Source organism: Phyllobates terribilis, unplaced genomic scaffold (genome assembly GCF_046119375.1).
Source record: "Phyllobates terribilis strain yellow unplaced genomic scaffold, ASM4611937v1 Scaffold_12__6_contigs__length_324123572, whole genome shotgun sequence".
In the NCBI taxonomy this organism is placed as follows: domain Eukaryota; kingdom Metazoa; phylum Chordata; class Amphibia; order Anura; family Dendrobatidae; genus Phyllobates; species Phyllobates terribilis.
In genome coordinates, this window is record NW_027362772.1 from 139139211 (window position 1) to 139166963 (window position 27753).

Consider the following 27753-nt stretch of genomic DNA (forward strand, 5'->3'; position numbering starts at 1 on the left):
CAGCAATGAGTAAAGTAGATGTAATTTCTGACATTGTCGACGATATGGATCTCTCCAGATGTGGTACGTCGACAGCCTACATGCTGCAACATGTAGCGGAGAAGTGCACATTTAAGTTCACTGCACCCATAGTCTGTCCAGCGTCCTGATCCGATGTGCTATGTGAACTGATACTAGAATTTAAAGGAGCCCTGATGTCAGATCCCTCACTTACGCCTTGACGAAATGCACTTAATTGCAGGTAATTAAATATGGACCTGGAACGAAACCTCCTTTCTGTATTGGACAATGTAACATCAAGGTCGGCATCTGGACAAAAGTAAAAAAAAAAAACTTGTAGATCTCATTTTTGGGATCTAGTGTTTTCCTTCCAGATTTATTGGATTTAGTCGTTGCTCCAACATCTTCTGTTTTTTGCTCTTGCGGTTTAAATGTCAATTACTATGCATCACTTATGTGGTGTAATTTATGTTTAGCTCCAGTATTTCCTCCGTTTCCTTGTCTTATTAGCTGCTTGCAGTTCTCATTTCATCCTTGTCAAGATTAAATCATTGTCAGAAATGTCACTAGCCCCCTTGCTTGCCCTAAGCTTCCGACTGCAGTGTTGCCATGAGCTTGTGTAGAGGGGAAAGGCAGGGTTGCCAGACTTATCTCTTTAAATTGTTGCCTATGCCGTGGTATGAGGTGCTATCGGTTCTGAATGTTAATGTCCCTGTGTGTGCTTCTGTCTCTCCTGCTCTCCCTGTGTGTGTATGTGTGTGCGTATCTCACTATGCCTCTCCAGCCCCATCTCCCTGTCTGTATCTGAGTGCATGCATCTGTGTGAAAGAGGGGGAAAAATACATCAGTTTAGCACGGACATGCCTCTCTAACAAGGAGAAGAGGAGGAGAGAGTGAGTAGAAAGGGAGAGAGAAAACAGCAGAATGACAAGGGACATTTAAACTGCTCCTATATTCCGTCCACAAGCAGAGAATCTAGAGAGAAGAACTCAGGAAGGATATAGACCTGGGCAGATGCAACATGCAGCCAGGTTCGATTCTCGCCAAGAGCCCATGACATAAACCCAAGACTTCAATTGAATTTTTTTCCCCTTATTTCCCATTTCTATTCTCAATTTTCCAAAAGACAAGAAAAAAAAGCAGAGGAAAGGTGATTTTTGTTTTCTTCTTTTCCCATCTACTCAACGCTGATTAACTTTGAATGCAACATGTGTAATGTCCTCCTTTTACCTTGATAGATTCCAAACAACCTTGTCGGGAGGGGGGGGTGAAAGCGGAGAAGAAAAAAAAAAAAAGCAAAAAGATTGGAAGCAAACTCCGATGAAAACGAGAAGAAGGAATATGATAATATAACCTCAAGCCTCCTGTCGGGAATAAAAGGACTTAAACCCTACCTCCTCGATTTTGGAGGACCATATTCCGAGAAGTGGCCAGATAAATATGCCTGGTGCATAAACGTGTTCTGATCTTGTGTTCATTTTGTGTTTCTGCCTGTCACTGCATGACATCAATGGAACTGACACAGGGATGTATTAAGAGAAGCTTAGGCTCTTCTGGCAGGTCCTAGCTTACCACCAGCTGCCTCTGTCCCTACTGGTTTTTGGAGCGGTGCAATGAGAAGGTAAGTTGGAAAGATTTCCTACTTTTATATTATGTCTTCTTCACCAGGCAGGGCCTGAACAGAGAGGTCCCGATATGTAATCAATTCTCCATCTAGAAGGTCACACAACACATTCCCTATTCCATCCCACACATACGTGGTAAAAGTTCTTTTTCCCAAATAAGAACTCCATACAGGTTTTTTTTCTCTTTGCGTAAAGGCTTCACTTTAAGGAAAAAGTGTGAAGTCTGATTCTCTGGAGGTAAAGAAAAAAAGAATCTCTTTCAAGAAAAAGATCAAGGGCATTCTCATAAAAGGAACAGTCTATACGTCTTCTGCTTCCACCGCAAGGAATAAATACCAAACGTATTCGATGGAAATCATTTTTGACTTTTTGCCCATAGGGGGAAAAAATTATCACTCATATTGTGTTAAAATTTGGATCATGGGATGTGATTTGCAGCATGTCACGGCTGCTGGTATGTCTGCGCTAACCGGGCTGATGACAGATTTTTTTTCAGCTTTTTTCACAAATGTTTCCCGAGCCACAAGTTCTAATGTGAAAAAATTGGCATCCTGAGTGCATATGTGTGTCCCTGTGTCTGTTTGTGTATGCTGCTCGCTGTGTGTGTGTGTATCTCCAGTTCCTCTGCATTACATCCTTTTTTTTTTTTTTCTTCTCTTCAACGTTTCATGGGCTATTGGCTTTGGAAGGCTTATCAATTTCCATTTGAAAAGCTGTTTCTTCTTTATTTAATTGCCCTTGCTTCTTGGCTCCGTTTTTGCTGGTGGGCATGCAAAGGGGGGGAGGTGGGGTCCGTTCTGTAGATTTCGACTCATAGCCTAGAATGTTAAATAAAATATATATGGAATCTAAAGCACAGATGTCCACAGATAGACATGCCTTAGGATGTATGTATTCCAAACCGATCCAATCCTTCACCAGAAGAGGACAAATTGCTGCTGTTTTTGTAATATCTGGCACCAGAGCCATTCTGAAGACACATTTAATCTTATTTAATCATGCAGGCTCCTGCATCTTTCCCACTGCTGACCAGCAGGGTCATGCAGCAAGCTTGTACTCGTGGCAGCTGAATAGTTAAACGTACGGCTATGAATTCTCCGTTCCTCCAATTGATTGACCGGGTGACTGTTATGGAGAAAATGTGCTATCCAATGTAAACCCAGATGCTGTCGTACAATCTGGAGGCTGCATTTCAATGCCTATCATTTACATGACTGTCCTCCAGCACTTTGCAATATAATAGCCTGTGAGATTTAAAGGGCTGCAAAAAAAAAAATCAAAAGTAAAAGTTCTCCAGCTCGGATTTGTCACTCGGTTATTATATTTTCTGCATTATTGTGAAACGTGACGATACTTCATCCATACATAAGTAGAAATTCTAGCACTGGGCCAAAAAACATTTTGCTCTGCTGCATGCACTGCTCTGTCACTGATTTAATAACTTTGATCCTCAATTCATTATTTTCACAACTATATTTTGGGTATAAGACAGTTAATTCAATCAAAATTATTATTATTTTTTATTAATTACATTATTATGGGTAAACCATACTAAATCATTACAATTTCTGCTCCTCCCAAAATCAAAAAAAGGGAAGAGACCATTATATTCTCTACTTGGGCTAAACAGCGCCATCTGTATGTGAGGAAGAAAACTACAGCTCACTCATCAAAATCAGAATATTTAGCTCCTTATATATTGATGAAAACTCTCACTGTCTAGATGGAATATGAATAAATCATTCTCAAAGCTAAGTTTATTTGTGGTCGCAATGCTTATTTATTGTTTTGCTAAGTTTCTCATTCGGGGACCTTTAACTATAAAGTCTCCATAAAAAATACATCAACACATTAATCAAATAAGATCAATTATCTATTAAAAACAATAGGGGAAGATTTGTCAAAAGTGGTACATAAAAAAGTTAGTCCAGCATTTTTTAAAGGGACCATTGAATCTAAGATCTCATTGGAACGGAGAATGATTGGAATTGAGAATGAGATCTGATTGGAATGCAATAATCAATTGCTCCAATTTCCTTTGCACAAATGTTGATGACCCAATCCCCTAGACAAAAGTATTGGTCATTGTTTCGCTGTCTGAGACATATAAACCATTCCTAAATTTCCCTGTGGCAAAACTGTGCAACCAGAATCTTTAATTATTCAACTTATTAGCTCTCATTGTAACAAAATATAGGAACTATGGCTCAATTAACGTTAAATTTAATAAGTATTATCAGAGATTAGTAGAGTTAATGAGTTAGACTTTAAGAACCTGCTTTAGAGGAACTGGATGGGTTGTCCACCTTTGGGGACAATTTTTTTCATTTACATTCATGTATTTGTCACTAACAATGATTTTTGCTATTGGACCTCATTAAAATTTTGCACTGTGTGCTTTTTATAGCCTCTGTGTTATACGATGTATTGCTGGCTGTAGAATGAGCTACCTGACAATACATTAGTAAGCTTGTTCTGACAGTCTTAAAGGGGTTGTCAATTACTCAAACAACCCATACTCAATCCGTATGTTTCCCCTTTTTAAAATAGCAACACTTATACACACTTCCGGTGCCGGCGTCATTCCTGTCTCTCCCGGCGATCACATAACCATATGACGGCACCAAACCCCACTGTCTCTCCTGGTGATCGAGTTACAGTGTGACGACATGCGAACCCAGTTCCGGCGCCATTCCCACAGTGTAGGCACTGTCTCTCCCAGTCATCGCATAACAGAGTGATGGCATGCAAACCCAGTGTCAGTACCATTCCTGCAGTATAGGCACAGTCTCTCCCGGTGATTGCGTAACATTGTGATGGCACACAAACCCAGTGTCAGTGCCATTCCAGCAGTGTAGGCACTGTCTCTCCCAGCGATTGAGTAACAGTGTGACGGCACGCGAACCCAGTGTCAGCGTCATTCCAGCAGTGTAGGCACTGTCTCTCCCAGCGATCGAGTAACAGTGTGACAGCATGCGAACCCAGTGTCAGCATCATTCCAGCAGTGTAGGCACTGTCTCTCACAGCGATCAAGTAACAGTGTAACAGCATGCGAACTCAGTGTCAGCGCCTTTCCAGCAGTGTAGGCACTGTCTCTCCCAGCGATCGAGTAACAGTGTGACAGCACGCGAACCCAGTGTCAGCGTCATTCCAGCAGTGTAGGCACTGTCTCTCACAGCGATCAAGTAACAGTGTGACAGCATGCGAATCCAGTGTCAGCGTCATTCCAGCAGTGTAGGTACTGTCTCTCCCAGCGATCGAGTAACAGTGTGATGGCACACAAACCCAGTGTAAGCACCATTCCAGCAGTGTAGTTACTGCCTCTCACGGCACATGAACCCTGCAGCTAATCAGTGTCTGCGTCACTCTCCCCGCCTTTGGACATATCAAATACATCTGGAGGAAGAGAGAGAGCAGCAGTGCTCAATTCCTCTGCATGTAAGTGATTTGTCCGAAGACAAGAAGAGTGAAGCAGACACTGATTAGCTGCAGGGTTCGGGTGCCGTCACACTGTTACGCAATCTCCGGGAGAGACAGTGTCGACACCGCTGGAATGGTGCCAGCACCAAAAGTGAGCATAAGTGTTGTTTTTTTAAAAAGGGTAAACATACGGAATGAGAAGGGGTTGCTCTAGTAGTGGACAACCCCTTTAAAGTCTTAAGTGAAAGCTTGCAGACCTATTCTGTCTTCAAAGTTGAATGTGCAGGAAATAAAGATAATGTAAATGTCAAATGGTGCAAAATGTTTAATGAATCCCAATTGCAAAAATGTTTTTTAGCCCTAAATTTGTGTATTTAAGTGAAAAAAAATAGTGCCGGAATGTAGACAACCCCTTAAAGAGATTAGATGAGTATAAAGTTATATTGGCAATGCTCCATGGAAAACCATGCAAACTATCTCCTTCCAAGCACATTAGTGCTATCTAATGGAGGTAGCTACCCTATAAGTCAGTATCTGACCCTTTAACAAGCCTTGCAACATAACCAGGGATAGCCATTGTCATGTTTGAAGGCAAGGTCGGACATCAAATTAATGAGATACCAGTGCACCAGTGAGATAATGATGTACTAGGGAGCTCATTTTCACTTGATGATCCCATACCCCCTTCTACCATTGCAACCGATGACTGATCCATCCAACCTTCATCCAACTTTTTTTAGTATTATTGCAATATACAAGGTGATGTTTTTTATTAACTCTCTGGCTTTTGAGTTTTTTAGAGTAATGTGAGGGCACCGAACGAAAGAAGGAAACTTAATTCAGACCCTCTGTGCCCCCAGTCATTACTAGTTTGTTTCTACGTCTAGACACACTTGTATTAAGAATATTTTAACACGCACTTTCAAGTGTTCCTCTCCTTTCGAGATTTAACAGAAAGATTCGATCAACCCATTACACACCCAAGAGGGACATAAAACACCACCACGCAGTGGCTCCTATTCTCCTGAGTACACAACAGGTTAATTGAGTGCACACTAAAACCTCTCTCCCCACTATAGATAGGACTCATGGGTCTGCAGGGAATATTAGCTCATCAGTAGTATGTGTGAGAGACGCCAAGGGAAGCAGTCAATGCACTAAAGAACTTCAAAAATCTGAACACGGCCTCAAACTATGTAAATGGAAGCTATTGTAGCTTTTTAGTAATCCATAAATCACATTTACCACACGTGATGGACACACTGGTTGGTGAGTATTTTTCCTACTATCTAGTTCTGTAGACACATTAGCATGGTGTGCACTCATGCTACTCATCTTACTGACTAGTTTATCTACTAGTATTTTTTAATCTGTGCAAATGGCTTTTTCTTATTGCTTTAGAGTTTACAACAACATAAGCTCAACTTTGGAGATCCAAACCTGAAACTGAGCCTAAAGGGCTTTTCCCACGAAGAAAGTTAATTTTAAAGTTGATTTTAATCAATAGATCTTGGAATAATAATAACTTGCACAATTGGATGTGTTTAAATAAAATGTTCCTGTGCTGAGATAATCTTATAAATGTGCCCCTGCTGTGTACTGTGTAATGGCTGTGTCTGAGTGTACAGGAACATGGTTTGATCATGCCACAGCTCCTGGGAAGGAGAGGAAGTGTGGCGCCCCTGCGGGTTGTCGCCTCAGAGGTACTGCATCTCACCCAGAGGTGTGGTATCTCACTCTCAGGTAGGGATAGAGTGCTGCCCGGGACCCTAACACCTGCATCCAACACATTCCACTTCAATGAGGGCTGGGCGAGATTGCTCCTAAGGGAGAGCACAGTCCCTGGTCCCTAGCTGATGGGTAGAACTATGTAGTGGGTGTGGGTGGAGGACATAGTTCAGGGGAGCACAGGAAAGGAAGTGATATAAATAGCGAAGCCATCTTGAAAGAACAGGTCAGTCAGAGGAGGAGAGTGTGTGGAGCTGGAGCTCTGCTCAGGAGGAGGGCCTAGTGAGAGAGGCCCAGCATAGACTGAAGAGAGGAGAGTAGCAGGAAGGAAGGCTCCAGGAGGAACGAGGGGATCCTAGGGGTACGGGCAGTGCTGGAGGCCAGCCGTATGCCCGAATCTGCAGGAATATGGAGGGATCAGGCCGCAGAGGGGACCGGCCCCTAAACTAGTGGAGAACTACAAGGCTCAGCTGGAAACCGTAGGCTTCTGTACTTTTAGGGTGCAGTTGCCACAGCCACAATTGCATCGCCAAAAAGGTGGCCACAGAGGGTCCAGGGGACTGCAGGTCACCCGACAAGACCCAAGGCTACCGGCTTGGGACACTGATTGTGAGGCGCAGGGCAGGAGGGTGAGAGCCAGCGCAGGAAGACGACTGAGAAAGGCACACAGAAAGGGGTCCCTTTAAGTGCTCTTGAATTACCTGAGGGATTGCTGAACCACTCCCTGAGTAAGCACAGGATGACGTGGGAAGTTACACCGGTACCTGTAACTTGGATTGCAACAACTGTGAGTAAACCTTGAAGACTGCACCCCACTGTCTCCGTGAATTACTGCTGCGCCATCACCCCTTCACTACACCGCAACATCCATAATAACTCGGCACAGCCCTGGAGCTAAGCTCTACCTGTGGAGAGCTGAACCAACTCTGCTGCATTAATAATAGCTCCAGAGGTTCTGCACCGCAGCGGCGGCTCCCTTTAGCCGCATATCACAGGTGGCGTCACGAACTGTATATATATAAAAACTATAAATCCCTTGTAAATATCCCCTTTGGATTGACCGCCCTGGGTCACGGACTGGGTCACCTCCACTGTGACATCTCCTCTAGCAACGACCGGCCCGGCACCGAGTACCCCACGGCCCAGGGGGCGCGTCAGAAGCAAAAGAGTATACAGACAGGACAGCACCGGATCTCAACTGATTCTTTCTTTGAGGTAAAACATTGATTAAAAACAGGCAGTGAAATGTTTTACCTCACAAAAAGAATCAGCTGTGATCCCCTGCTGTAATGTGTGTATACTCTTTTGCTTCCTCCCCTGCCCAGGAGCTGTGGTATGATCAGACCGTGTTCCTGTACTGTCAGACACAGCCATTACACAGTACACAGCAGGGGCACATTTATAGGATTATCTCAGCACAGGAACATTTTTTTTTAACACATTCAATTGTGAAAGTTATTATTATTCCAAGAACTATTTATCAAAATGTACTTTGTTCGTGGGAAAACCCCTTTAAGGAAACCTGGCCTGTTGGAAATAGTATCTGATCTATAGGTGGGATGTTATAGAGCAGGAGAAGCTGGTTAGATTGATATACAATTTTGTGTGCAAAGTTTCAGTAAGTGCTCATTCACATGGCGGCTTTTCGCGTACGAGTTCTATCCGTGTTTTTCGCAGATAGAGCTCATACCTATTATTGTCTATGTGGCTGATCACATGTCCAATTTTGCTTGTGGACTAAGTGGTCCATACAAAATCATGGAGTCATGTCTAATATTGATCAGAGTGTCAGATTAAAATCGGATATGCAAGTCTAAGGGTCTGTTCACATGTGAAGTAATTGATGCAGAAATTTCTACACCATTTATGCATCTCTTTGCAGGAAAAATGTAGCGGCAAAAACGCACGTTTTTGCCGCGTTTTTCACTTTCATTTTTGGTGCAGATATTTCCTCACTCATTAATATGGTTGAAATCTGCAGCAAAAATGCTGAAAGAATTGACATGCTGCATCAAATCTGCAAGTCGCAAAAAACCAACATATGCATGAGACTTCAGGATTCTCATTCACTTTGATGGCATCAGAAAACCCTTCAGGTTTTGGGACAAATCTGCACGGAAAAAAAGGAACAAAATGCAACATTTGCACACAGCCTAAAGGTCTGTGAGAAAATTGGACAGCACTCCGATGCCATCCAGGTTTTCACAGTCTGTTACACAGGAGAAGGTAGAGACACATTTTTTGCTTGTTTCTCATTAGAAAAAATCTGATGGAACTCCGACCAACCTTGGATGAAACTTTGATGTAAATCTAGTGAAACTCAAAACAACTCATGAAAACAGTTTTTTCGTATGTGAAAAAAACAGAAGCCTGTATGAGACCTAAACCTGCATTATTTTCATGGAAATCCCTACTTTATGTTTGCACATGAGTCCAGTGGGCGGTCATCTTCAATGATTGACAGTCTTCCCTATATGACTGTGCAGAGACTGCTGTCAATCACTGAGTCGGACCGCCCACTGGACTCATGAGCATACAAACGCCAAGTATTTGAATGAATAAAATACAACTTATACTGATTCTTTTTCCAACAGACCTTTATAGCATTCTGCTCAGCTTCTCTTTCTTTATAACCTGCTGTCCACAGATCGGACTGCTTGTATAATGTGACTGGCTCACTTTAAATGGAATTTATCTGCAGGTTTTTCCTATGTAATTAGATTGCAGCATGATGTAGGGACAGAGACCCTGAGTCCAGCGATGTATCACTTCGTTTACTGAGTTCAGCCGATGTGATACAATCAGTATTTTCTGCTGCAGATCTAGCAGAGCTCGGAATGCTGAGCCCTGTGTGACTCCGCCCACACCACTGATTGGTTGCTTTCTGTGTACACTGTTGGCATAATCAGTGGTAGAGGTGTGGTTGGACCAGGAGGCACGAGATACCTAGTTCTGTAGTGATAATCTCCTGCTGGTAATACACTGATTTAATTGAAACCGCAAAACACAGCCTAGTAAATGGCACATTGCAGGAATCATAAATAAGTCTGATTACAAGACAGTCGTAAAAAAAAATAAAACTCATTGTGGGTTTCCTGCAGTCTGCTGGTGTACAATGTCCAGGCTATAAGCAATATAATGGCTGCAGAATGCAAGCTACCATAAATAAGTGACTTTGCTGATATTTTTCAGGACACTAACAGGGGTTTTTCTTTTTTGATAAATCACATATAAGTCACGGCCCCACTATCAGTATTTGGTCAGTATTTATTCTCCGGAGTGGGAAACAAAGCCAGTAGTGGGTGATAAACGTAGAATTGGTGACTTGTTTCTATTATACCTTTTCTCTGATTGTTCCTCACCTGGTTTTGGCTCCCACTCCTGAGAAAAAATACTGACCGAATACTGACCGAATACTAACCAAATACTGATAGTGGGGCCGTGGCCTTAAAATAAGCTCTGGATGTTGATTCTCAGGGAGATCTCTATGCGGCCCATAGATCTAAACAGCTCATTTACATATGGAAAATGTGGATTTCTCTGGAATAAGACATCGGATCGCAGATATCTAGGTATAATTTTATTCAGCTTCCTATGACCTACATGGCCATATAGACGGCTTGGGAGTGTTGTTCCTACTGACAGATTCCTTTTAATAGCCTATTTAGAAAGGCTGACTGCACTTCCATGAGCACAGAATAATTATTTTGTGAGTGTCATAAAGTAATGTTGTTCTCGGCAGCATATGTCTTGTTTACACAGCACAATGTGCTGCCGAAAATGATGATTTCTCAGATAGTTTTAAAATCATTTCAGGGACATGAAGTTACTGGTATTAAAAGGTAACTTCAAATCTCAGAGAGTCAGAAAAATTTGGGAATACAAACTCATGACAACCTTTGACACAGGGCAGGAATGAAAGTGTCACAAGGATTTATGTCATTCTACATCAACTAAGGAATGTGTTCCTCGAACCTGTGGGGGCATCACAACCATGGACAAGACTTCATTCACAGGACAATAAAACTTTCACACTTTTTATCTATGAACTGCTCCAATATTTACGGCCACAACTCTTTCTCCCCCCTCCCATTCTCATAGTTTTGCTTCACGTCACTTGTCTCATCTATTGCATTATTTGTGTGCCCTGTTGGGTATAAATATGTGATTCTTCAGATTTAGGGTTAATCTATGCCTGATGAAGAGACTTGAGCAGTCTCGAAAGCTTGCAATTTGTTACCATCTTTTCAGTTAGCCATTAAAAGGTGTCAACCACTGAGGACTCTCAAATCTTAATAATTTTCTAGGAGACAATTGTTTTGCTATTTCATCGGGTGACTGAGAGTCTTATTACACTGTCCGATTATGAGGAAATGAGTACTTCTAGGAACACGTGTTCCCAATTATTGTCCAGTCTAAACGCACCCTTATATTTATGTGATCCAGGTGCCTGGTCCCTAATTCATTGCAGAAAGTAAATGGGAGCTAGAAAAAGTTTACCAAGCTGTTTCCATATTTCTCATTCAATAAATAGTAAGTGAGCATATGTGCCCATGGCAGCGTAAACTGGGGGGCAAGAGTGACTTCCACAAATCAGACATTTATATTTTCTGTATCAGAAGCATCATTACATTTATGTAGCTGGTGTATTTTCTTGATAACCATGTACTGAAAGTAAAATGTGGTCACTGATCACAGAAATAAAGCTATTTTCTATCTATCGTAAGAGTGACATATTCTGTAGCTAACACAGATTTCTCGCAGTAATATATACTCTTCGATGACTAGACCTGGAATTCAAGTTCTTGCATGAGATAAAGTCAGGAGAAGAAAGTGTTAAGGAGGAGACGAGGATACAGATTTTAATGGGAACATTGGCCTCAATTTATCATCTCACAGACTTTGATCCCCCCAGGTTGTGTAAGGTATTAAGCTGGCAGTCTGCAAACCAAATTATTATTTTAACTAATTTGCTGCAGAGTCGCACCCTTCTAACGCAGAGTTCTGCCAGGTAACCACAGAGGATAATGAAGACCTTTCAAGGGATTATCGACCTCTACCCTACTTTAAAAGTTGCGTGGGAGTACCGTACTGTATATATAATACTCCTCAAGGTATACATGGATGAAGCTCTGGAGATAACTTCATTGCTAGGAGAAAAGTTTCTTCAGTCTTCAGAGACCATTTCATGTCTTTACTGACACCTTAATGAACACGCCGATACTTGGATGTCTAATGATATCTACAGCACTGTTTATGGTCATGAAGGGAGAATTCTTATAAGTTGCCATATATTAATCACTGTACTGAAATAAGGAGGGATTCAAGAGTTACAGTGGTTCTTGAAAGTTTGTGAACCCTTTAGTATTTTTCATATTTTTACATAAATATAACATAAAACTACATCAGTCCTAAAATTAGATAAAAAGAAGCAACTCAAACAAAGGATCAAAATATTAGACTTTGTAATTTTTTATTGATGAAAATGATCCAATATCATATGTCTGCGCATGGCAGAAGTATGTGAATGTTAGATTTCAGTGTTTCATTTAAACCTCTTTGCGCATTTCTGTTGATTGTTGATTAGTACTATACATGGGCAAGGAGGAGTTTTAACCCATTCCTCCCCACAAAACAGCTTCAACTCTGTTATGTTGGTGGGTTTTCTCCCGTGAATGGCTTTCTTCGGGTTGTTCTACAACATCTCTGTAGGATTAAGGTCTGGACTTTGACTTGGTCATTCCAAAGTATTAACTTTATTCTTCTTTAACCATTCTTTTGTAGATGACTTCTGTGCTTTTGAGTCATTGTCTTGCTGCATGACGCACATGCTCCTATGATTCAGTTCATAGACAAATTCCCTGACATTTTTCTTTAGAATTTGTTGGCATAATTCAGAATTCATTTTTCCAGCAAAACAGGCCCAAGTCATGACAATACTACCACCATGTTTCACAGATAGTATAAGGCTTTTTATGCTGTAATGTAGTATTTTGCTCCATTTTGGTCTCATCCATCCACAAAACATTGCTCGTCTTCAGGCTTATCCAGGTAATGTTTAGCAAACTGCAAATGGTAGCAATCTTCTTTTTCCTTGCAATCCTATCATGCACACATTTATTGTTCAGTGTACTTTTCATAGCATATTCATGATCATTAACATTAGGTAATTAGCTAATGTAAAGAGAGTCCTTTAGTAACTTTGAGGTTTCCTTGGGTTCCTTAGTGACCTTGTGGACTTTTATATTTCTTGCTTTTTTCTGTAATCTTTGTTCATTCGACCACTCCTTAGGTGGGTAATAATAGTCTTACATTTTTCCATTTGCACACAATCTCACTGACTGTGGACTGGTGGACTCTAGAGATGAATGGGTCTAAAAAGATTTGAATTCATGAAATTATGCATATTTTACTGAGAAATTCAATTTGCAGGGAATATATTCACCATGAATTCAATATCCCTTATTGTACACTTTGATCTGGATTGATTTCAAGGCATAATAAAAGTAAGATGTAGAAAAAAAATAAAAATATTTACCTTATAGCTCACCTCCACTGCTCGCCTTCCCTGCTTGTATGGTCCTGGGCACTTCTTCTCTGTCGCGGCCAAAAGTGGAGATGCAATGTACGGCCGCTGTAAAAAGATATGACTAGGAACGCATGAGGAAGAGTGAGCAGCATAGATGGCTGGAGAGGTGAGCTGTGAGGTGAGTATTAGGTTTTTTATGTTTTGATATACTTCTACGGTTCAGCAAAATTTCAGCCAGCGAACAGAGTGAATTACAAAAAAATCCACAGCCTGGCGAATACGGATTTTATCAGAAATTGAAACGGAATTCAATTTCACTCCAATAAATTTGCCCAACCCAACTTAAAGCGATCTCTGCTCTTTAACTAAAGCAGGTCGCTTAGTCACACCTGATTGTCATCCCATTGACTGAAAAAACACCAAACTAATTTTACCTTCAAATAGTCAGCTATTGCTAAAACTTGACATATTTTTGCCACTCACAAATAATATTTTGTTTGATTTGTTCTTTTCTTTTACTTGCATAGCCTTTTGTGAAAATCTGATGTCATTTTAAATCAAATTCATGAAAACTATGAAAAAGTGTAAAACATAGTAACATAGTTTTTAGGTTGAAGGAAGATTAAGTCCATCTAGTTGAACCCATAGCCTAACATGTTGATCCAGAGGAAGGCAAAGAAAACCTATGTGGCAAACACTAAGCTCCACATTGGGGAAAAAAATTCCTTCCCGACTCCATACGACAATCAGACTAGTTCCCTGGATCAATGCCCTATCAAGGAATCTAGTATATATAACCTGTAATATTATACTTTTCAAGAAAGGCATCCATGCCCTTCTTAAATTTTAGTAGTGAATCACTCATTACAACATCATGTGGCAAAGAGTTCCATAGTCTCACTGCTCTTACAGTAAAGAATCACCTTCTGTGATTATGATTAAACCTTCTTTCCTCCAGACGTAGAAGATGCCCCCTTGTCCCCGTCTCAGGCCTCAGAGTAAAAAGATCAGTAGACCGGTCTTTGTACTGTCCCCTCATATACTTGTACATGGTAATAAGATCACCCCTAAGCCTTCGTTTTTCCAAACTAAATAACCCCAAGTGTAATAACCTGTCTTGGTATTGCAGACCCCCCAGTCCTCTAATAACCTTGGTCGCTCTTCTCTGCACCCGCTGTAGTTCAGCTATGTCTTTCTTATACACCGGATACCAGAACTGTACACAGTATTCTAAGTGTGGTCGCACTAATGACTTGTATAGAGGTAAAATTATGTTCTCCTCATGAGCATCTATGCCTCTTTTAATGCATCCCATTATTTTATTTCCCTTTGCAGCAGCTGCCTGACACTGGCCACCAAACATGAGCTTGTCATCCACCAATACACCCAGGTCTTTTTCAGTTACAGTTTAGCCCAGTGTTTTACAATTAAGCATATAATTTTACATTTTATTTCCTCTGCCCAAGTGCATTACCTTATATTTATCCTCATTAAAGCTCATTTGCCATTTATCAGCCCAAGCTTCTAGTTTACATAGATCCTCCTGTAATATAAAATTGTCCTCCTCTGTATTGATTACCCTGCACAGTTTAGTGTCATCTGCAAATATTGAAATATTACTCTGTATGCCCCCTACAAGGTCATTAATAAATATGTTAAAAAGAAGGGGGCCCAATACTGACCCCTGTGGTACCCCACTGTTAACTGAGACCCAGTCTGAGTGTGTTCTATTAATAACCACCCTTTGTTTCCTATCACTGAGCCAGTTCTTAACCCACATACATATATTTTCCCCTATCCCCATTGTTCTCATTTTATATATCAACCTTTTGTGTGGAACCATATCAAAACCTTTTGAAAAGTCCATATACACAACATTCACTGCATTTCCTTGGTCCAGTCTGGAACTTTCCTCCTCATAAAAGCTGATCAGATTCGTAAACCCTTGTTGATATTGGGTCATGAGGTTATTCTTCTGCAGATACTCTAGTATAGCATCTCCTAGGAAATCCTCCAGGATTTTACGCACAGTAGAGGTTAAGCTTACTGGCCTATAATTTCCAAGTTCAGTTTTTGTCCCCTTTTTTTATATTGGCACCACATTTGCTATACGCCAGTCCTGTGGTACAGACCCTGTTATTATGGAATCTTTAAAGATTAAAAATAATGGTCTATCTATGACATTACTTAATTCCTGCAGTACTCACGGGTGTATCCCATCCGGGCCCGGGGATTTGTCAACTTTAGTGATTTTTAGACGCCGCCGTACTTCCTTATGGGTTAAGCAAGTGACATTTAATGGAGAATTTTCATCATCACTGATCATGTTTTCTGTCATGCGATTTTCTTGTGTAAACACTGTTGAAAAAAAATCATTTAGCATATTAGCTTTTTCCTCATCCTCATCCACCATTTCACCCAGACTATTTTTAAGGGGGCCAACACTATCATTTTTTAGTTTTTTACTATTTATGTAGTTAAAGAATATTTTGGGATTATTTTTACTTTCTCTGGCAATGAGTCTCTCTGTCTCAATCTTTGCTGCCTCGATTTGGTATTTACAGAATTTGTTTAATTTTCTGTATTTATTTAATGCCTCATCACTACCTACTTGCTTTAGTTCTCTAAATTCTTTTTTTGTCACTTATTGCGCCCCTTACAGCTCTATTTAGCCATAGTGGTTTCCTCCTATTTCTACCATGTTTATTCCCATAGGGTATATATTGTGCACAGTTCCTATTCAGGATGCTAGTAAATGTCTCCCATTTGCTTTGTGTAGTTTTATGTCTCAGGATATCGTCCCAGTTTATTGCACTAAGATCATCTCTCAACCGTTGGAAATTTGCCTTCCTGGAGTTTAGTGTCCTTGTAACCCCTCTACTACACATCTTATTAAAGGATACATGAAAACTTATTATTTTGTGATCACTATTACCCAAGTGCCCCCCAACTCGTATATTTGATATGCGGTCTGGCCTGTTGGTTAATATTAGGTCTAGCATTGCCCCCCTTCTTGTTGGGTCCTGAACCAGTTGTGAAAGGTAATTGTCAAAAACCTATTACCTTTGCTTGATCTATAGGTTTCTGTTCCCTAATGTATTTCAGGGTAGTTGAAGTCTCCCATAATAATGACTTCTCCTTGAGTCGCTGCTTCATCTATTTTCTTTACGAGGATATTCTCCGCTTCCATTATTTTTGGAGACTTATAACAAAGCCCTATCAGTAATTTATTATTTTTCCCCCTCCCCTTATCTCCACCCACAGGATTCATAAACTTTCAAGCACCACTTTATGTACAGAACATTGTACATTATTACTTACAGGAGTTGTCAGCTACAACCAGTTCTTCATGTACAGTATTAAGACATACATATCTAATACTTTGAAGGTTGTCCAGTGGATACTTCACTTTGCTTTTGACCACTGCAATTGCAGAGGTAAGGCTGATGTATAATAAAATATTAAATATCCCTTAAAACACCAAGCTGCTCAGTAATATTCCATTAGTAGGGGTCATCACCTGGCATCTCCATGATTAACTGATGCAATGCTGTCAGTCAGAGACAGGAGGCCGGTAGTGGGTGGAGTATGGAGAGAAAGGGCTGGAGAGCTGACAGTGCAGAGCCCGCCCACTGCACTTGACTCGCCCCCTGGGCCGTGGGGCACGCGGATCCGGGCGATAGGGGAACGATGGGGGTAGTAGTAGTGGCGGCCCGGTCCCGCGGCTCAGGGTGGTCAGGCCAATGGTAGTCTGCTACGTGCTTAGATAATGTCCGACTACGCCACCCGTGGATTTGCGGTTATTAGTAACCGCCGCTGCTTGCAGACCGCTGGGGCTGATGATGGGTGCAGCTGAGGTGATGTGACTCCCCACGGGAAGAGTGCAGCCCCAGGGCAGTGTAGTGGATGGTGGGAGTGATGGTAGTGAGAGTCCCAGTACCGGTAGTGCCGGAGGAGCGAAAAAGCACACAGACAACGTACTGCAGTCCAGCGTCTTTACTCACGGTTAATATCCAAGTCACTTCAGCTGGCAATGACTGCCCGAGCCGTGCTGCGTCCACCAGGTGTGGGGCTCGGTCAACTCCCAGGCAGTTCAGGAGCATGGCACAGGACCCCCTTTTATCCTTTCTCTGGCCTGCCTCACCAGTGACCCACTTTTGTCCAGCTGCCGCGGACCTGTGCGGTTAAACGTGGGCCCCGTCCTCCGCTGTCCTATATGGTGCCTTCCTAGCAGGTTTGATGAGGTGTCGCACCAATATATGATCACGACGACCGGTCTTTGGCTGAGGGCTATTTCTCCTCCACCAACTTGGGATCCGGTACCCTTAATCTGCCTGACCCTTCACCCTGAATTCTCGTGGGTTCTTAGGGTCCCTTCCACCTTCTTGTTCCTGAGCCCTTCTGTTTCTCTGTCTCTCCTTCTTTGCAGTTCCTTTCTGCTTCTGTTCCTTTCTCTTGGAGCTGAGATGAGCTAGAATCTCAGCTCCCCTTCACCTCCTCCTCGGCCTCTTCTCTAGGCCCACTTCTCCTTCTCCTCTCAGGCCCCGGCCTCTTCCCTAGGCCTGCCTCTGGAGCAGCACTCAGCCTGAGCTGCTGCTCCCTGTCAGCTCTCCTCTCCTCACAGACTGAACACTGTTCTAAGATGGTGCCCACCTTTTATACCTCCCTCTAGCCATGAGCCCAGGTGACCAGCAACCAATGGGCTCCTTCCTACACTCAGGAACCAACCCCTATCTGCCCCTACAGCACTGGGTGTTCCACCCCTCCCGCCCCACTCCAGCAGGGACATGGTCGGTCGTGCCTGCACTTCTGTCTAGTGGGAGCACCGTTGAGCTGTCCCTGGGAAATGGGGTGTGTGTGCTGCATGCAGCTAACTGAGCCCTGGTCCACACTCCATCCTTACCTGGGAGTGGAATACCACACCTCTGGACTGAGGTGCAATACCCCTGTAGCGGCTGAACCCTTGGGGCGCTACATTCCCCCCTGGTAAAGCACAGCACGTCCTCGGGCTGGAAAAGAGCAAAAACAGGTAATTACAGGACATGCAAACTTTTTTTAAAACTTTTCACATTTAGAAACAGACAATACGGTTCAACTCCCTTTATGGGACACACTTTTCTTTTCACTAGACATTATAGAAAACTTTTTCAATACTTCTGGAACTCTTTTGTATAAAACATTATAGCAAACTTTCACATGACTATTTAGCAGCATATAAAATCTAAAACATTTTTAATTAAAGCACATCCTTGTATTCTTGGTTCACGGTCGCGGTGCAACTTGCGACCAGGTGTTCATTCTTCTTAAAGGTGCAACACTCTAGCGAACTTGTCTTGAGGTAGACATTGCAGTTCTTTTATAAAACCAGTAGGGGGCGCTTTAAGAAGCGCAACTATATACAAGGGATTGGCCGTTCCCAGTCCTCGGCCGGTGGGGATAGGGGAATGGCTGCTCACCGTCCTCAGCCTGTTAGGGGAAGAGGGATAGATGCTCACAGTCCTCAGCCAGGTTACTTAGGGGATAGGACATAACGTTCACACAGTCCTATATCAGTCCCAACGGGGACCACACGCAATTTGAAACAGTCCCACACAGTTCCTTTGCACCCTTACGGGTAACTATTTACAATGCCACTTTACCGTTCACTGGTAACGGTGTCTTCGTGACGCTCCTTCTTCCTCCTCATATGGATCTTCAGGCCCGTCCAGGTCCTCTTGGCTCTCTTCACAGCCGTAGTGCTGCTGTTCCTCCTCGGCAAGCCGATGGACATGGAGGGCGTACGGTCCTTTGGCGCCTGGGGAGTTCAGGCCTTGCAACCGGGCCTGGAGAGGGCCGCTGTTGATGACGCTCGGGATCAGAGGGTTTGACTTTGGGCCTGGGCGTTGGCTTGTGGTGGCAGCGCCCAGGGCTAGAGGGCTCGGCAGCAGGGCTTGTTGCGGGGTCTGGAGCAGGTCGATGTTTGCAGCGCCCAGGATCGGCGGCTCCACCAGGGGGCCCGGGAGCAGGCTGACGCTGGCAGCGTCCGGGACAGGGAGACTCCTCTTACCTGCTCCCGCGACCGCTCCTGCATCACGCGTCTTCTCCTGGTGCTGGTCGGGGCCCGCGACGGCTGGGGCACTGCCGATGCTGGGCAGCTTAGTCTGCTGCCGGTCCGCCATCTTGCTCTCCGTTCCTGGTGTCCTCCTCCCCCCTGGTGGACCGTGGCCTACCTTACGATGATCTTCCTCCGTAGGCCGCGGCTCCGCAGTCGATCGTCGGGGTTGAAGACCTTGCGTCGCGCTCCGGTGACGTCAGCATCGCTCCCTCTCCCTTCCAGGACCTTACGCAGCGTCAGTGCGTGGGGCGGAGCTTCGGATCTCGCGCGCTTTCGGCGTCCACGCCCCTCTTCTTCCCGCGCGGCGTCCCGAAGATGGCGCCCGATGGCGGGAAAACGACTGCGGATGGAGGGAGGACGGCCCAAGATGGCGTCCGATGGCGGGAAACAACTCCGGACGGCGGGAAATGGTCCAAGATGGCGTCTTATGGCGGGAATCGACTCCGGATGGCGGGAAACGACTCCGGACGGCGGGAAACTTCTGGAAATGGTGGGAGACTTCTTTTCAAGGTACATGTACAATCTTCCTCAGGCACGCAATACCCATTTGTGGCGGGTTGGTCACAATCCTGCCGACTACGCCAAAGCTGACTCGCCCCCTGGGCCGTGGGGCACGTGGATCCGGGCGATAGGGGAACGATGGGGGTAGTAGTAGTGGCGGCCCGGTCCCGCGGCTCAGGGTGGTCAGGCCAATGGTAGTCTGCTACGTGCTTAGATAATGTCCGACTACGCCACCCGTGGATTTGCGGTTATTAGGAACCGCCGCTGCTTGCAGACCGCTGGGGCTGATGATGGGTGCAGCTGAGGTGATGTGACTCCCCACGGGAAGAGTGCAGCCCCAGGGCAGTGTAGTGGATGGTGGGAGTGATGGTAGTGAGAGTCCCAGTACCGGTAGTGCCGGAGGAGCGAAAAAGCACACAGACAACGTACTGCAGTCCAGCGTCTTTACTCACGGTTAATATCCAAGTCACTTCAGCTGGCAATGACTGCCCGAGCCGTGCTGCGTCCACCAGGTGTGGGGCTCGGTCAACTCCCAGGCAGTTCAGGAGCATGGCACAGGACCCCCTTTTATCCTTTCTCTGGCCTGCCTCACCAGTGACCCACTTTTGTCCAGCTGCCGCGGACCTGTGCGGTTAAACGTGGGCCCCGTCCTCCGCTGTCCTATATGGTGCCTTCCTAGCAGGTTTGATGAGGTGTCGCACCAATATATGATCACGACGACCGGTCTTTGGCTGAGGGTTATTTCTCCTCCACCAACTTGGGATCCGGTACCCTTAATCTGCCTGACCCTTCACCCTGGATTCTCGTGGGTTCTTAGGGTCCCTTCCACCTTCTTGTTCCTGAGCCCTTCTGTTTCTCTGTCTCTCCTTCTTTGCAGTTCCTTTCTGCTTCTGTTCCTTTCTCTTGGAGCTGAGATGAGCTAGAATCTCAGCTCCCCTTCACCTCCTCCTCGGCCTCTTCTCTAGGCCCACTTCTCCTTCTCCTCTCAGGCCCCGGCCTCTTCCCTAGGCCTGCCTCTGGAGCAGCACTCAGCCTGAGCTGCTGCTCCCTGTCAGCTCTCTTCTCCTCACAGACTGAACACTGTTCTAAGATGGTGCCCACCTTTTATACCTCCCTCTAGCCATGAGCCCAGGTGACCAGCAACCAATGGGCTCCTTCCTACACTCAGGAACCAACCCCTATCTGCCCCTACAGCACTGGGTGTTCCACCCCTCCCTCCCCACTCCAGCAGGGACATGGTCGGTCGTGCCTGCACTTCTGTCTAGTGGGAGCACCGTTGAGCTGTCCCTGGGAAATGGGGTGTGTGTGCTGCATGCAGCTAACTGAGCCCTGGTCCACACTCCATCCTTACCCGGGAGTGGAATACCACACATCTGGACTGAGGTGCAATACCCCTGTAGCGGCCGAACCCTCGGGGCGCTGCACACTTACAGCTCATTAGCATATAATTTAAACTATGGATTTCTTTAAAACAGAAAAACAGATTTCTACAAGAAAGGTCGAGATTTAATCAGCATTATAGTACCTTTACATATGTGCCATTAGTTTGTGACATAAAATCCTGATGACAGGTTTTCTTTTTAAACAATAAATGTTATTAAATGCTTTAAATGAAATTTTAAAGCACCACTCAAGTGATTTTTTTTATTTTATCACTGGAGACATGAGAAAATTTATTCACGCTCATCATAAATGATCAGCAAAAGATTTTTTTAAAAATTAATACTTATCTATATGCAGCCCGCCTACTGGTCCTCTGTGCCTCTTCTTTTCACTTTTCCTCATCGGGTTCATCTTCTTTTGCTTGTTTTTCCCTGGAGCATGGATTTCGACGCATCTAGGCTTCTGGCTTCCCTGTGCACTGTTCTATCATAGCGCACATTATAAGATCGCAGTGTACATCCCCCAAAGCATTCCCTGAGACACTGACAAGTCTTTTCGGTGATGCACATCATACCATTGTGACATTACAACATGCACCACGATGGCATAGCACCCAGGGATGTCAGAAGCTTAGTTGCCCAAAATCTGCTGCTCAGAGTGGAACAGGTGAAAGAATATGCCGTATGATAGGGAAAAGTGAAAAGAAGAGGTACAAAAGGAACAGATGGCGGTCTGCGGGGGTGATGGGATAGTTGAGCTGTGAGGTGAGATTTTAATTTTTTTTCTACATCAAATCTCACATCATAATGCATAATTAGGATCATTATATTTGCATTGAATAACTTCGATACAAATCAATTTTGCCTGATAAAGTTGCATTATTTGGCAATTTTAAATCTCTGTAGATTTGATCATATCTGCTATCTACTCATTTATAATGACTTTACTATGTTACTATAACAAAGGACATTATGAAGGCTGGTGATGAATGTATGCACCTATTCAGACATAACATCCTAGATCTTATTAAAAATATCCTGTCAAAATGTAAAGGTCAAAAAACTTAAAATAATGAATTACATATAGAATTGCAAAATCAAAAATAATTTTTGTTTTTACCATGCAAACTTAAATATCTGGTATTGTACAGGGTATAACTTTGAATTATGCACCGATTTCTGAAAGTAGACATTGTAGATTTTAAAGGTAATTTATCATTTAGGGCATTTTTCACTCTTTGTTTCATTGCAGCCATTTGGTAAATTCTAAAAAGTTCATTTTTTTTCTCATTAAAGTAGACTCTGCACCCCATCTTGACTTAAAGAAACAGAAATGTAGAAATTTTTGCAAATTTTTAAAAAAAGAAAAACTGAAATATCACAGGGTCATAAGTATTCAGACCCTTTGCTCAGACACTCATATTTAAGTCACATGCTGTCCATTTCCTTGTGATCCTCCTTGAGATGGTTCTACTCCTTCATTAGAGTCCAGCTATGTTTAATTAAACTGTTAGGACTTGATTTGGAAAGGCACACACCTGTCTATATAAGACCTCACCGCTCACAGTGCATGTCAGACCAAATGAGAATCATGAGCTCAAAGGAACTGCCCAAGGAGCTCAGAGACAGAATTGTGGCAAGACGTAGAGTTTGCTCAACAACACATGAAGGACTCCCAGACTATGAGAAATAAGATTCTCTGGTCTGATGAGACGAAGATAGAACTTTTTGGTGATAATTCTAAGTGGTATGTGTGGAGAAAACCAGACACTGCTCATCACCTTCCCAATACAATTCCAACAGTGAAATGTGGTGGTGGCAGCATCATGCTATGGGGGTGTTTTTCAGCTGCAGGGACAGGACAACTGGTTGCAATTGAAGGAAACATGAATGCGGCCAAGTACATAGTTATCCTGGATGAAAACCTCTTCCAGAGTGCTCTGGACCTCAGACTTGGCCAAAGGTTCACTTTCCAACAAGACAATGACCCTAAGCACACAGCTAAAATAACAAAGTGTGTGGCTTCAGAACAATTCTGTGGCCATTCTTGAAAACAAACACATGGGCCATGCACACGGTGAACAAGTCTGTAGGACAGTGTTCACACCACCAAAAGACTGGAAAACACAAGGGCACAGTAAAACAAACGTATAAAAATACTCTGTTGTAAAAAAGTAACAGTAAACAGCAAGTCCTAGTAAAACGGTGATAAAAAACAGGGTATTTAGTTGACACGTTTTTTGCAAAAAATGTATACTAAGCCGCTCTACCAACGTCAAGGTAACCCACATCAGAGCAGTCACTATCTGATGTATTTAAAAACTGATCATGTGTATAGTACCTATATGAGCAGATCTGACATGTAATGTCCATGTGGACACGCTGCAGACAATGGCAGAGCCCTGACCTAAACCCAATTGAGCATCTCTGGAGAGACCTGAAAATGGCTGTCCACCAACGTTCACCATCCAACCTGATGGAACTGGAGAGGATCTGCAAGGAAGAATGGCAGAGGATCCCCAAATCCAGGTGTGAAAAACTTGTTGCATCATTCCCAAGATGGCTCATGGCTGTACTAGCTCAAAAGGGGGCTTCTACTCAATACTGAGGAAAGGGTCTGAATACTTATGACCATGTGATATTTCAGTTTTTCTTTTTTAATAAATTTGCAAAAATTTCTACATTTCTGTTTTTTTCAGTCAAGATGGGGTGCAGAGTGTACTTTAATGAAAAAAAAATGAACTTTTTAGAATTTACTAAATGGCTGCAATGAAACAAAGAGTGAAAAATGTAAAGGGGTCTGAATACTTTCTGTACCCACTGTATGCCACAAGGAAGATCTGGTGCAATATTTGTAGCAGTGTTGACTCTCAGTTAGGAAGCTCTTGTTTTCTCCAGATATAGATCTAGTCATGTGACCTAGTACATTTTTTTAAAGGGAATCTCTTACCAGGTTTTTATTACCTCATCTGAGAACAGCATGATGTAGAGACTGAGATCCTGATACCAGCTACGAATTACTTATTGGGATGCTTGTGACAGTTTTGATAAAATTACAGTTTTATCTACTGTAGCTGTACCAGTTCTCCAAATGCTGAGTCTTGTATAACCTCACTCACTTTTTGACAGCTTTCATTGTACACTGTGCATAGGCAGAAAGCTGCCAATCAGTGGTGAGGATGGGGTTATACAGAGCTCATGAATATGGAGGACTACCTAGCAGCAGCTTTACTAGTCCTCTATCTATAATCTCTGCTGATAAAACTGTGATGCTATCAAAACTACAGTAAGCAGCCCCGTAGGTGACAAATAGCTGGAATCAGGGTCTCTGTCTCTACATTATGCTGCTCTTAGATTAGATGGCAAAAAAACTGGTGACTGATTCTCTTTAAATCTTGGTCTGTCCCAGGACATAAATTCTAAATGGTACAGTACTCTTCTTCTTTACAGGCATATTGTACAGGTACATAGAGTTACATCTCTACCAACACATCTATATATACCTTTATTAGGAGTCTAATAAAAGTCAGATTTTTTTTTCTTAAATACTAAAAATTATAGAAAAACAATTGTAATAATCAAAATGTTTGAATACTTTTTTTCAAAATAAATGTCACAAATCAGTAAATAATGTGGATTGTGGATGTATTTGCTATCCCTGTAATTGTAACAACCTATACAATACATTCATTATATTATTTATGGTGATCGGTAAATGGTGTAAAAAATGGCACAATTGTTTTTTTCTTCATTAAAACCATAACAAAAGTTAATTCAAATGAAGCTCTTACTTACATGTTTGGCAAAATGGCCTCCAATCACCTTCAGCTTGTATTGCAAAAAAACAAGACCTCATTATGTAAAGCTTGCATTGAAGTAAAAAAATGTTATGGTTGTTAAAGCTTTGACTGTGGAAAAGGGAAACGCAAAAAAAATCAATTTTTGTCTCAATAAATACCATTGTTTATATGCATGTGCTATGTACAGTACAGACCAAAAGTTTGGACACACCTTCTCATTTAAAGATTTTTCTGTATTTTCATGACTTTGAAAATTGTACATTCACACTGAAGGCAACAAGACTATGAATTAACACATGCGGAATTATATACTTAACAAAAAAGTGTGAAACAACTGAAAATATGTCTTATACTCTAGGTTCTTCAAAGTAGCTACCTTTTGCTTTGATGACTGCTTTGCACACTCTTGGCATTCTCTTGATGAGCTTCAAGAGGTAGTCACCGGAAATGGTTTTCACTTCACAGGTGTGCCCTGTCAGGTTTAATAAGTGGGATTTCTTGCCTTATAAATGGGGTTGGGACCATCAGTTGTGCTGTGCAGAAGTCAGGTGGATACACAGCTGATAGTCCTACTGAATAGACTGTTAGAATTTGTATTATGGCAAGAAAAAAGCAGCTAAGTAGAGAAAAACGAGTGGCCATCATTACTTTAAGAAATGAAGGTCAATCAGTCTGAAAAATTGGGCAAATTTTGAAAGTGTCCCCAAGTACAGTTGCAAAAACCATCAAGCGCTACAAAGAAACTGGCTCACATGAGGACCGCCCCAGGAAAGGAAGACCAAGAGTCACCTCTGCTTCTGAGGATAAGTTTATCCGAGTCACCAGCCTCAGAAATCGCAGGTTAACAGCAGCTCAGATTAGAGACCAGGTCAATGCCACACAGAGTTCAAGCAGCAGACACATCTCTTCAACAACTGTTAAGAGGAGACTTTGTGCAGCAGGCCTTCATGGTAAAATTGCTGCTAAGAAACAACTGCTAAGGACAGGCAACAAGCAGAAGAGACTTGTTTGCGCTAAAGAACACAAGGAATGGACATTAGACCAGTGTAAATCTGTGCTTTGGTCTGATGTGTCCAAATTTGAGATCTTTGGTTCCAACCACTGTGTCTTTGTGCGACGCAGAAAAGGTGAACGGATGGACTCTACATGCCTGGTTCCCACCGTGAAGCATGGAGGAGGAGGAGGTGTGATGGTGTGGGGGTGCTTTGCTGGTGACACTGTTGTGGATTTATTCAAAATTGAAGGCATACTGAACCAGCATGGCTACCACAGAATCTTTCAGCGGCATGCTATTCCATCCGTTTTGCATTTAGTTGGACCATCATTTATTTTTCAACAGGACAATGACCCCAAACACACCTCCAGGCTGTGCAAGGGCTATTTGACCAAGAGGGAGAGTGATGGGGTTCTACGCCAGATGACCTGGCCTCCACAGTCACCAGACCTGAAACCAATCGAGATGGTTTGGGGTGAGCTAGACCGCAGAGTGAAGGCAAAAGGGTCAACAAGTGCTAAGCATCTCTGGGAACTCCTTCAAGATTGTTGGAAGACCATTTCCGGTGACTACCTCTTGAAGCTCATCAAGAGAATGCCAAGAGTGTGCAAAGCAGTCATCAAAGCAAAAGGTGGCTACTTTGAAGAACCTAGAATATAAGACATATTTTCAGTTGTTTCACACTTTTTTGTTAAGTATATAATTCCACATGTGTTAATTCATAGTTTTGATGCCTTCAGTGTAAATGTACAATTTTCATAGTCATGAAAATTCAGAAAAATCTTTAAATGAGAAGGTGTGTCCAAACTTTTGGTCTGTACTGTATATATGCATGATATGCGTGTGTAACATGTAAAGAACCTGCGCAAGGTACTTTCGCTGTAAGTGTCTGTGCATGCTGCATGCAAACTTCCAGAGAATAATCTGGAAATGAGACTAATGGCATCTGGTGCATGTGCAATAAAAGTGAGGTATGAAGGTCCTGACTGTGTCTTCGCACTGCACATGCAAAAATTTCCGGCTCTTTTTCCAGACTTCTCCAAATGTTTCCCCATAGACAAAAAAATTGGTCAAGACTGGATTTTAATATACACTCCGTCTTTCCTTCTTAGTTCTCCTCTGAATTTCGACACATATACCACCAGGAAATAATAACCTACATCTTCACTGCTGCAAGTGAGAGCAGTTATACTTCTTACCAACTCCTTATGTCAGCCAAAGAATTAAGATATGTCCATCATCCATATAATTCTATAAGAAAAGATTTCTATTCTCTACTTAAAAGCCCATGCTACCTTCTATGTTAGGTAATATCTACATGAATAGCTCTTTCCATAAATAGCATCGGCATTGGGATGGATATGCATCAATAGCTATCTCATTATATGTAATATTGATTTTTGTGAGGATAACCCGAGCATTATTAACTCTGTAGAATATTTTCTGAAAATGATGTGTTATTTCCCTTTTAGACTCACAAACTCTTCTGTCTCTCTGGGATTTGAAGTTACCTTTTAGTAATAATATTCTCATGTCCATGATGCTGTGATCAGGACTACAACAATGTTTGTCTATAGGTGGATCAGTCATTTCTTTCTTTGATTGTGTGGCAATGAGAATTCTTCCTTATTGAAAGATTTTGTCCTGTCTCCTCTACATATAGACCCCCAGTTGGACATT

General features: G+C 42.8%; 1 protein-coding gene across 1 annotated transcript in view; it reads left to right on the plus strand.

The window, feature by feature from the left end:
* The first annotated feature begins 536 nt into the window (after nucleotides 1–536).
* The window catches only part of GRIN2D (glutamate ionotropic receptor NMDA type subunit 2D), a 1421508-nt gene continuing 1394291 nt past the window's right edge, over nucleotides 537–27753 (plus strand). Inside the window, exons 1-2 of the mRNA XM_073656309.1 lie at nucleotides 537–1150; nucleotides 1239–1621. The gene's annotated coding sequence lies outside the window, so the exon portion shown is untranslated. The remainder of the gene's footprint in view (nucleotides 1151–1238; nucleotides 1622–27753) is intronic.